General features: G+C 43.6%; 1 long non-coding RNA gene across 1 annotated transcript; it reads right to left on the bottom strand.

Moving 5' to 3' along the window:
* Positions 1-339: 339 nt before the first annotated feature.
* On the bottom strand, positions 340-2,585 carry LOC145541900 (uncharacterized). Its single transcript, XR_014079403.1, has 2 exons — positions 2,324-2,585; positions 340-2,103 (listed from the first exon to the last, which is right to left on the bottom strand). It is a non-coding gene; the product is annotated as an uncharacterized LOC145541900 (long non-coding RNA).
* Between the last annotated feature and the right edge of the window lie 9,426 nt (positions 2,586-12,011).

The raw sequence follows: 12,011 nt of genomic DNA, 5'->3' as shown, positions 1-12,011 counted from the left end.
GAAAGCTTCTCATTATATCCTCTAATTGGTAATTGTATATATGAAGGTTATTGATTTTTTTCTCTTTTGAAATTATACCTAGCTTCTTGACTAATTTTTTTTAATTGAGTGCTGACTGTTTTTCGGGAACTCTCTTGCTTTTTCAATGATCCAGCGGATGTTGGCAATTTGATCTCTGGTTCCTCTGCCTTTTCTAAAACCAGCTTGAACATATGGAAGTTCATGGTTCACGTATTGCTGAAGCCTGGCTTGGAGAATTTTGAGCATTACTTTACTAGCGTGTGAAATGAGTGCAATTGTGCGGTAGTTTGAGCATTCTTTGGCATTGCCTTTCTTTGGGACTGGAATGAAAACTGACCTTTTCCAGTCCTGTGGCCACTGCTGAGTTTTCCAAATTTGCTGGCATATCGAGTGCAGCACTTTCACAGCATCATCTTTTAGGATTTGAAATAGCTCAACTGGAATTCCATCACCTCTGCTAGCTTTGATTGTAATGATACTTCCTAAGGTCCACTTGACTTCGCATTCCAGGATGTCTGGCTCTAGGTGAGTGATCACACCATCGTGGTTATCTGGGTCATGAAGATCTTTTTTGTATAGTTCTTCTGTGTATTCTTACCACCTCTTCTTAATATCTTCTGCTTCTGTTAGGACCATACTGTTTCTATCCTTAATTGTGCCCATCTTTGCATGAAATGTTCCCTTGGTATCTCTAATTTCCTTGAAAAGATCTCTGGTCTTTCCCCTTCTATTGTTTTCCTTTATTTCTTTTCATTGTTCACTGAGGAAGGTTTTCTTATTTCTCCTTACTATTCTTTGGAATGCTGCATTCAGATGGATAAATCTTTCCTTTTCTCCTTTGCCTTTTGCTTCTCTTCTTTTCTCAGCTATTTGTAAGCCCTTCTCAGACAACCATTTGGCCTTTTTGCATTTCTTTTTCTTGGGGATGGTTTTGATCACTGCCTCCTATACAATGTTATGAACCATGAATAGGTCTGTGCCATTTCACCTTTTCATCTTTAATTTACAGCTTTTCCTACATTGGCTCCCTCTAACTAATCTTAAAACACTTTAATAAGCTTGTTTCTTACCATTTGCCATATTTTTATAAAAATAAACTTGAAAATGTTCACCTTCAAAGAATAGCTTCTTGCATGCTGAAAAAGTATCAAGAACCTCACATATGCAGATAATACCACTCTAATGGCAGAAGGCAAAGAGGAACTAGAGAGCCTTTTGATGAAAGTGAAAGAGAGAGTGAAAAAGTTCACTTAAAACTCAACACTAAAAAAATTAAGACATTGACATCTGGTCCTATCACTTCATGGCAAATACATAGGGAAAATGTGGAAACAGTGTCAGATTTCACTTTTTTGGGCTCCAAAATCAGTGTAGACGGTGACTGCAGCCACGAAATTAAAAGATGGTTGCTTCTTGGAAGAATAGCTATGACAAAACTAGACAGCGTGTTAAAAAGCAGAGACGTTACTTTGCCAACAAAGATCCACATAGTCAAAGCTATGATTTTTCCAGTAGTCATGTATGGATGTGAGAGTTGGACCATAAAGAAGGCTGAGCTCCAAAGAATTGATGCTTTTGAACTGTGGTGTTGGAGAATACTGTTGAGAGTCCCTTGGACAGGAAGGAGACCAAACTAGTCAATCCTAAAGGAAATCAGTCCTAAATATTCTTTGGAAGAACTGATGCTGAAGCTGAAGTTCCAATACTTTGGCCACCTAATGTGAAAAGCTGACTCATTGGAAAAGACCCTGATGCTGGGAAAGACTGAGGGCAAGAGGAGAAGGGGATAACAGAGGATGAGATATTTGAATGGCATCACCAACTCAATGGATATGAGTTTGAGCAAACTCCAGGAAATAGTGAAGGACAGGGAAGCCTAGTCCTGCAGTCCATGGGATCTCAAAGAGTCCGTCACAACTTAACAACTGAGCAACCAGCTATGCTGAAATTGAAAAAAGGTAAAAATATGCACAGAAGATATATTGAATTGCATTTTGTTTTTGAATCCAGTGCTTGTGTTTTAGCACGGGCGTGTGTGGGTGTGTGTGCTCAGTCGTGTCCAGCTCTTTGCAACCCACTGTACTGTAACCGGCCAGTTCCTCTGTCCATGGAATCTTCCAGGCAAGAATACTGTAGTGGGTTGCCATTCCAGGGGATCTTCCCAGCCCAGGGATCAAACCTACATCTCTTGTGACTCATTCATTGGCAAGGAGATTCTTTACCGCTGCATCACCTGGGAAGACCTTTCAGCATGGGAACAGTAGTCACTCAGTGGTGTCTGATTCTTTGCAACCCCATGGACTGTAGCCCACCAGGCTGGGGGTCTGGCCAAATTCTGACAACATATAACATCTCAGAACTCTGTGTTTTGTTATTTGTTGCTTTCTCTTTGCATGTGTGATTTTCTCTGTTGAATTTCCAGCAGTTCTTTAAAAATTTTGAGTTTTCCTGGTGGTCCGGAGATGAGGACTCAGTATTTTCCCAGCAATGGCCCTGGGTTCGCTCCCTGGTCGAGGAACTAAGATCACAAAATCTGCGTGGTATGGCCAAAAAAAAAAAAAATATATCATCAGAACTTAACTAATTTCTCTACTGAAAACATATTTGCTGCTAACATATGATTACTTATTTTATTTCTTTGGTTGTGCTGAGTCTTCATTGAGGTTCAGGGGCTTGGCTGTCCAGCAGCATGAGGGATCTTAGTTCCCAGACCAGGGATGAAACCCATGTCCCCTGCGTTGGAAGGTAGATTCTCAACCACTGCGCCACCAGGCAAGTCCCAGCATATGATTTTAAATTGTATTCATTTGAGACCAAGCCTGTCTGGACACAAAGTTACATGTTTACACCACCTACTTTTGTTTTTGTTTTTGTTTTTTACCACCACACTGCTCGTTCATCTTCCAAATGGCCTGGCATTACTGCTTCTCTTGTGTGAGGTCCAGTATTTGCTCACCTGTTGTCCAGAGAAGGTAGAGGAGAAAAATAATGGAAGAGGAAGGGTAGTGGTGCTTATTCTTTTTTAATCTTGGTGCTAAACTCTTCATTTGGGTTTTTTCATTTAACCATTTTAAGTACCCTTTGTGGTAGGAACTGTTTTTATTCCTATTTTAAAGATAAAGAAATGGTCCTTAAATACTGCTGTTTTTTTTTCCTACCCAAACATTGATTCTGGCATACTAGAGGAAGCCCAGGGGAAGTGCTAATAAACATTTTCAAAGATAGCATGGGGTAGAAAGAGCATGGACTTTGGTCCCAGACTTATCTGGGATTGAATTCCAGCACTGCTGCTCACTGGCTAGATTAACACTGGCAAGTTATGCAAACATCCTGGCCACTCATTGCTTTTGTTACCTGTAGAATCAATACAATGATATTGTATACGTGAAAGCATGAAGTTTTTAAAGTAGCTAGCCTAGTGTTCGTACTAGATATTAGTTTCTCGCCTCTCTTTCCCTTCTCTAGAAATGATGGAGATAAAGTGGAGATTGAACCTGCTTTGGGGAGGCTGATGGGGGAGAGAGGGGTGTGTGAGACATGCTCCCTGAGGCAAGGCTCACTTTAGGGTGGAGAGTTGAGGTGTGTCGCCTGATTGCATCCTGAATTCTTAAGAAGAACACCGGGTGCTTTAACAAAATGCCTATACTGGGCAGGGCAACAAGTGTTCCTTAGCCCAGGCCCAGGGGTATTTGTTATCAGTTAAAGAAAAATAAACATAAATCTGAGTGAGCAGGATTGGGGGTTATGGGTGAGGCCGCCTCTCCAAAGGTAGCCACCAGTGCTCTGCAGTCATGAAGGGAAAACGCCTTCCGTGGGCCAGGAATTGACCTGCTGGCCAAGAAGCCCGTAGGGGCCAGAAAGGAAGGGAAGGGGCCGGGAGAATCTGGAACCTAGGAACACTGCTCAGTGGGATCTTGAATCTTCAAGTGAGTTGCATTTTGATTCATTCAAGCATCCACTCAACACTGATTCACTCAACATATATATTCATTAAGCAGCCACTCTGCAGAGCTGTGGGGGTTCAGAGTATTGGGGGGTGACCAAGACCGTGGGCTGTGGAGCCGACTGCCTGGATTTGAGGTTCCTTTAGGAGCTGTGGGGTCTCAAACTGGTTATTTAACCTCTGGCTTAAGAGTTCTTTCTCCCATGTGGTGGGGACAGTAATTGCCTGCAGAAGATCTTGTAGTGAAGGTGAAATGAGTTAATACATGCAAAATGTTTTGAACATTGCCTGCCATATTCAATGCCCAATAAATCTGAACTTTTTTGATGCACCAGCCTGGGCCGGAAGATTAGAAATTCAAAGAATAATAATGTATCTCAGAGGCCTACAAAACACTCAGAGGCCCCTCTGGAGTCTGGGAGTTCATATCCAGGCAGAGATAGTGTGAAGCAGGTCCTCCACCCAGTTCCCAGCCCTGCTTGATGAGAGGGGTGTTTGAAGAGTCCAACGTGCTTCCCATGGTTTCATGTCTGAGTCTTTCTTCCCTGGCTCCCGACTGGCCTTTTGTACTCAGGTCTTCTTTTTTGGGAACAGAGACCACAGTGTTCCCAAACACTGAGAGCCAAGCTTGGGGAGTGCCATATATTTGGACAAGTTGCAGTGGGGACTCTTTCAGGCCTGGGAATTTGGGTTGAAATTTTGAAAGTTACGAGTTGAACGCAGCTGAGAAGAGCCTACGAGAGCACCAAATCCAATCCCCTAGCTCCTTCTTGACCCTGAGACCGGCTGAGGCTCAGTGACTTAACCACCTAAGGCAAAGGCAAGACTACAACCCAGATCTCCAGTCGTCATCACAGGCTCCTGAAAGTTTAGAGTTGAAATGGCCACTGGATAGTACCTGGACCAAATGTATTATGTTCACCAAGGCTCAGTAAGGCTGAAAGAGTTTATTACTGACCCGACTTCTTTTTTTTTTTCTGCAGATCCATTTATTTTATTAATGTTTTTTATTGTAGTAAAAGTCACATAATAAAATACATACTATTTTAACCATACTTACCTGTACATTTCAGTGGCACGAAGTACATTCACATTGTTGTGCAACTCTCACCATCATCCATCTCCTGAACTTTTCACTTTCTGAACTGAAACTCTGTCCCCATTAAACACTGACTCCTCACTCCCCACCCCATCCCCAGCCCTTGGCATCTACCAACGTTCTTCCTGACTCTATAAATTTGACTATTCTAGGTACCGTGTATGGGCTGCCCAGGTGGCTCTGGTAGTAAAGAATCTGCCTGCCAATACAGGATGTAAGAGGTGTGGGTTCAATCCCTGGGTTGGGAAAATCCCCTGGAGGAGTGAATGGCAATCCACTCCAGTATTCTTGCCTGGAGAATTCCATAGATAGAAGAGCCTGATGGGCCACAGTCCAGAGGGTCACAAAGAGCTGGACATGACTGAAACAACTTAGAACGTATGCCAATGCAGGAGATGTAAGAGACACAGGTTTGATCCCTGGGTTGGGAAGGTCCGCTGGAAGAAGGCATGTCAGTCCATTCCAGTATTCTTGCCTAGAGAATCCCAGGACAGAGGAGCCTGGTGGGCTACAGTCCATAGGGTCGCAAAGTGTCAGATACAGCTGAAGCGACTTGGCAGGCACACATACAGATAACTTGTATAAGTGGAATCAAACAGTATTTGTCTGCACCTAATGTATATTGGAATGCATTTTTAAGGCTAACTTCCTATTTCTTAGTGCCACTGAATCTGAACTGACTTTCTTGTTTATTAAGTTGTATATGGAAATGTGACAACTAAAAATAAAAATAAACTTCTTAAGAATGGCTCTGGTGCATAAAGGACATTTTTACACTTAACTCCTATAATTTTCTTTTTTTAAATGTGAAATGTCACTTATTGTTATTAATAAAATTTAGAGAGAAATGTCTGTGTTTTTTTGTGATTTTTTAATCTAAGTATTCAAATCAATTAATTTCAGTTTCACAAACATTGATTACATTCTTACTTTCTGTCAGGCATGTAATTGGAGTCCATTCACTTTTTAAAAATATTCTTAATTTTATTAGCGTATAGTTGGTTACAATGCTTCGTTAGTCTCAGGTGTACAGCAAAGTGATTCAGTTATACATACACATATATTCATTCTTTTTCAGATTCTTTTCTCATATAGGTTATCTCAGAATATTAGGTAGAGTTGCCTGCACTAGACAGTAGGTCCCCATCAGTCATCTGTCATATATGGTAGTGAACTGTGTTCATTCCAAGCTCCTGATTTATTCTTTCTGTTTCTGATAAGGGGAAAACCAGGTTCATGCCAGTAGCTATTACTCAAAATGAACACACGGGGTCTCTCCTGCCATGTTTTGGCTGAAATCAGCTCACTCTTGGGCTTCTTTGAAAGCTATACTAACACCTAACTCTCCTAAGACTGTTAGAATCTAGTCTTTAAATCCAGCAGAGACAGAAAAGATTATTTATTCCTCTGAGAGCTTCATTTTACCAGAAATCAAGCTCTCGCTAATATGCACACTCCACTTTTTGCCTGGAAGTGTAGTTTAATGCAAGAGAACTATGTGGGCAAATGTTCAGTGATTACATATGGGAGCAGTGGTAAATGCGGAAAATTCCCTATTCCAAGAAAAATGATTTCCTGTGTTGCTTATGGGGAACTCAGATAAGCAAATAACTCCACTGCCAAGGGCTGAGATGGGTGACACCATTTATAAAAGGATTCAGAGAGGGGACAAACATTCTGTTCATGAATTTGTTAGTCATTGGAACTAATGAGATTTCGGTGCCATTTTGTTTTAAATTTTTAAAAATTTTTGGCTGCCGACTGTGGCAGCTAGGGTCTTAGTTCACCGACCAGAAATTGAACCCTGTCCCCTGCATTGGAAGCACAGAGTCTTAATCACTGGACTGCCCAGAGAAGTCTCTCCATTTGTCTCTTGTTGTTATTCAGTCACCAAGCCATGTCTGATTTTTTGCGAACCCATGGACTGCAGCATGCCAGGCCTCCCTGTGCCCCACCATATCCCAGAGTTTGCCCAAGTTCATGTCCATTGCACTGATGATGCCATCCAACCATCTCATCCTCTGTTGCCCTCTTCTCCTTCTGCCTTCAATCTTTCCCAGCATCAGGGTCTTTTCCAATGAGTTGGCTCTTCACATCAGGTGGCCAAAGTATTGGAGCTTCAGCTTCAGCATCAGTCCTTCCAATGAGTATTCAGGTCGATTTCTGTTAAGATTGACTGTTTTCATCTCCTTGCTGTCTGGGGGACTCTCAAGAGTCTTCTCCAGCACCACAGTTTTAAAGTATCAATTCTTTGGCATTCTACCTTCTTTACAGTCCAGCTATCTCAACCACATGTGACTGGAAAGACCATAACCTTGACTATACACACCTTTGTCAGCAAAGTGATCTCTTTGCTTTTTAACACATTGTCTAGGTTTGTCATAGCTTTCCTGCCAACAAGCAATCTTCTAACTTTCTGGCTGCAGTCACCATGTGAAGTGATTTTAGAGCCCAAGAAGAGGAAATCTGTCACTGCTTCCCTTCTGTCACATTTTCCCTTTCAATAGAAAGCCATGAAGTGATGGGATTGGATGCCCATGATATTAGCTATTTTAACATTTAGTTTTAAGCCGGCTTTTTTCACTTTCCTCCTTCACCTTTATCAAGAGGTTCTTTAATTCCTGTTCGATTTCTGCCATTAGGGTGGTATCATCCACATATCTGAGGTTGTTGATATTTCTCCTGGTAGTCTTGATTCCAGCTTGTAACTCATCCAGCCCAGCATTTCTCATGATGTGCTCTGCATATAAATTAAATAAACAGGGTGTCAGTAAATAGCCTTGTACTCCTTTCTCAATTCTGAACCAGTTAGTTGTTCCATACAAGGTTCTAACTATTGTTTCTTGACCCACATACAGGTTGCTCAGGAGACAGGTAACATAGTCTGTGATCCCCATCTCTTTAAGAGTTTGCCACAGTTTGTTCTGATCCACACAGTCTAGCTCCAGGGCCAACTCGGGGGCCCAGGCACCCCTGACCAGGTCCCAGACCAACTTGCTTGCCCAAGGGCACCATGAACAACGTGTACATGAACATGCCCATGAACGTCGTGCTCAACTGCCAGCAAGCCAGATCGTGCCCCATCAGGGGCAGTACCTGCCTCCCCACTTCATGGGGTACACCGTGCAGCCAGACTCGCTGCCCATGACCCCGGTGCCCCCGTTCCTGGACGAGCTGCAGACGGGCTACAGGCAGATCCAGGCTCTCTTCCCTCACACTAACAGCAAACAGAAGATGTACCCAGTGGTGACAGTGTAACACAGAGTGTGGCCAGGGTCCTGGACCAGGAAAGAGGCGAGCGGGAACGATGGGCTTGGGACATCTTTCTCCAAATGAGTGTTTCTAGATATGTTTAGGGCTTCTCTGGTAACTCAGCTGGTAAAGAATCTGCCTGCAATGTAAGAGACTCCGGTTTGATTCCTGGGTTGGGAAGATCCCCTGGAGAAGGGATAGGCTACCCAGTCCAGTATTCTTGGGCTTTCCTAGTGGCTCAGACAATAAAGAATCTGCCTGCAATGTGGAAGACCTGGGTTCGATCCCTGGGTTGGGAAGATCCCCTGGAGGAAGGCAAGACAACCCACTCTAGTATTCTTGCCTGGAGAAACTCCATGGACAGAGGATCCTGGCGGGCTACAGTCCATGGGGTCACAAAGAGTTGGACATGACTGAGTGAGTAAGCATAGCACAACACAGTCAAAGGCTTTAGCATAGTCGGTGAAATAGAGGTAGATGTTTTTCTGGAATGCCCTTGCTTTCTCTATGATCCAGTCAATGTTGGCAATTTGATCTCTGGTTCCTCTGTTTTTTCCAAACCCAGATTGGATGTCTGGAAGTTCTTGGTTCTAGGCTAATGCTGTAGCCTAGAATGCAGAAGTTTGAGCATGATCTTAGGAGCATGGGAGATGAATGCAATTGTCCGGTGGTTTGAACATTCTCTAAATACTGCCCTTCTTGGGAACTGGGATGAGGACTGACTTTTTCCAGTCCTGTGGCTACTGCTGCGTTTTCCAAATTTGCTGACATATTGAGTGTAGCACTTAGATAGGATCATCTTTTAGGATTTTCTATAGCTCTGCTGGAATTCCATTGCCTCCACTAGCTTTATTGATAGCAGTGCTTCCTAAGGCCCATTTTGTTTAGAAAGGTAAAAGAAGTAACGTTTTTTAAAAATAAAATTCTAGCTCTACTAGAGTCCTCAAGGCCTGCCTCACTTGGGACCAAGATATTCTCCAACTGATTTTGGACACACGCAGCAGCAAATGTCAGTGAGCAGTAGCAGGGAGCAAGATCTTAGTTTCCAGACCAGGAATCCTAAACCATTAGACCACTGAGGCCAGCAGCTAGGGCCTAAATCCCTAGTCCGTGCCTGCCTTGTCAAGAAAGAATTCAGGCGAGGAGGCAGAAGGTAAGGAGAAAAGGAAAAAGCATATTGGAAAAGAAAAGTACACGCAGAAAGACCCACAGGCGAACTCAGAGAGAGAGTCACACCTTTGGGAAGTTTAAATCCTTTATATTGTTGTTCTGTCACTAAATCGTGTCTGACTCTGTGCAGCCCCAAGGTCTGCAACTCACCAGGCTCCTCTGTTCTCCATTATCTCCCGGAGTTCACTCAAATGCATGTCCATCGAGTTGGTGAGGCTATCTAACCATCTCATCCTTTGCAACCCCTTCTCTTTTTGCCTTCAGTCTTTCTCAGTATCAGGATCTTTTCCAATGAGTCAACTCTTTGCATCAGGTGGTCAAAGTATTAGAGTTTCAATTTCAGCAACAGTCCCTCCAATGAATATTCAGAGTTGATTTCTTTTAGGATTGACTGGTTTGATCTCCTTGTAGTCCAAGGGACTCTCAAGAGTCTTCTCCAACACCACAGTTCAAAAGCATCAATCCTTTGGCACTCAACCTTCCTTGTTGTCCAACTCTCACACCTGTACATGATTACTGGAAAATCATAGCTTTGACTACATGGACCTTTGTTGGCAAAGTTTCTGCTTTTTAATATGCTGCCTAGGTTTGTCATAGCTTTCCTTCCAAGAAGCAAGCATCTTTTAATTTCATGGCTGCAGTATAAGGGGACAGTTTCTTGGGTCTTTGTCTGCCTTTAGGCCAATCATCTTGTTTTGTCTCCCTCTGGCTAATTTGTCTTAAGATTCTCTCCTGAGCAGAGCACTCACTCCTCAGCCAAGATGGATCTTGACAGGAAGGCTTCTGGGAGGAGCAAGTCTAGCATTATTCTGCCTTTTGACCCCAAAGAGCCTTTCTACCGTGTGTAGTGTCTCCCTGGCCCCAAGAAGTGGGGGGAGGGAGAGTGTTGATCCCTTAATCCTTTAATCAAACAAGGTTTTGTCCCTCTTTGTTCTTGCCTTGACTGTTATCTTAAGGTGTTTACAAGAGACAAAGACTGTCTATTTACCCTGTTTCTGTTGTTATTTCTATTTTGAAATACAAACAGGAGGCTGATGGTAAATGCCTTTCCTGGAGCCCTCCTATCTCCCCTCTCAGGAAATGCAAACAGGAGGCCAGTTGTAAAAGTGGAACCTGGAGCCCATCCATCTCCTGCCTCACAAATGCTCTGCTCCCTGATGTGCTCCTGCTCCACCTGCCTTCCTTCAGCCCCTCCAAGCACTCACCTGTTCTCTCCCTTCCCCTTTACCTGGCAGGTCCCCTTTCAGCCCTCAGGTTAAATGTCTCTTCATGGGAGAGTCTCTCCCTTTATTCCCCTACTAGGTAGGTTCCCCATTACACTCTGGCCTCTGATTTTATCCATCATAGAATCTATCACAATTTCCAGTGATAGTGTTTTTGCTGGTATACTGGTTACTTTCCATCCTCCACTAAATTATAATCCACTGGGATGCTGTCTGTTTCATCCAATGGCGCTTATGCACCTAACTCAATGCCCAGCACATAGTAGGGACAAAATACAGAATAGTGAAATTGGGCTTAGCAAAGAAAGGAATGGTGGCGTATGGATGTGGTGCTTGTGAATAAGGAAGTGACTCTGGGGTCTTCACAAGCTGTGAGGTCTCTAATCATTTATGTTAGAAAGTGAGGGGTAGCCTCTGCCTTGCCTTCGGGGTGCTGTTGGGGAGAGCTTCCTATTAGGGAGTGTTCCAGGCAGAAGTGAACTGAAAAATAACTGCCTTTGTGTGTGGATGCCAGGACAGAGGGCAATCTCAGAACTCCAAATTCTCTACTGGTCTTGGAGGACAGAAAGTTTGAGTGAGATCTTTGTTTTTGCCTAAGAAAAAAAATCACAAACTTTTAGTATCAACAAGAACTGTTATTTTTTTTTTTCTTTTTAATTTATTGGCTGCACTGCACAGCTTGTGGAATCTTAGCTTCTTGACCAAGGATCAAACCTGCTCCACCTGCATTGGCAACACAAAGTATTAGCCACTGGATGCTCAGTCATGTCTGACCCTTTGTGATCCCATGGACTGCAGCCTGCTGGGCTCCTCTGTCCATGAGTGGATTGCCATGCCCTCCTCCAGGGGATTTTCCTACCCCAGGGATCGAACTCAGGTCTCATGCATTTCAGGCAGATTCTTTACCATCTGAACCACCAGGGAAGCCCAGGGAATTCCCCAAAACAGTTAATTTTTTTGAAGCACCCTGATGCTGGGCAAGATTGCGAGCAGGGGGAGAAGGGGACGACAGAGGATGAGATGGTTGTATGGCATCACCAACTCAATGGACATGAGTTTGGGGAGACTCTGGCAGTTGGTGATGGACAGGGAGGTCTGGTGTGCTGCAGTTCATGGGGTTACAGAGTCTGACACGACAGAGCGACTGAACTGAACTGAATTATGTACCAGGGGCTTCCCAGGTGGCTCAGTGGTAAAGAATTACCTGCCACTTCAGAAGACACAGGAGACTTGGGGTCAGTCCTTGGATCAGGAAGATCCCCTGGAGGAGGAAATGGCAAATCCACTCCAGTATTCTCTACCA

This window comes from Giraffa tippelskirchi, chromosome 3 (assembly GCF_054371585.1).
Source record: "Giraffa tippelskirchi isolate mGirTip1 chromosome 3, T2T-mGirTip1v1.2.pri, whole genome shotgun sequence".
NCBI lineage: Eukaryota > Metazoa > Chordata > Mammalia > Artiodactyla > Giraffidae > Giraffa > Giraffa tippelskirchi.
The sequence above is the reverse complement of the archived record's forward strand: the minus strand, read 5'-3'. Positions and strand labels throughout refer to the sequence as shown.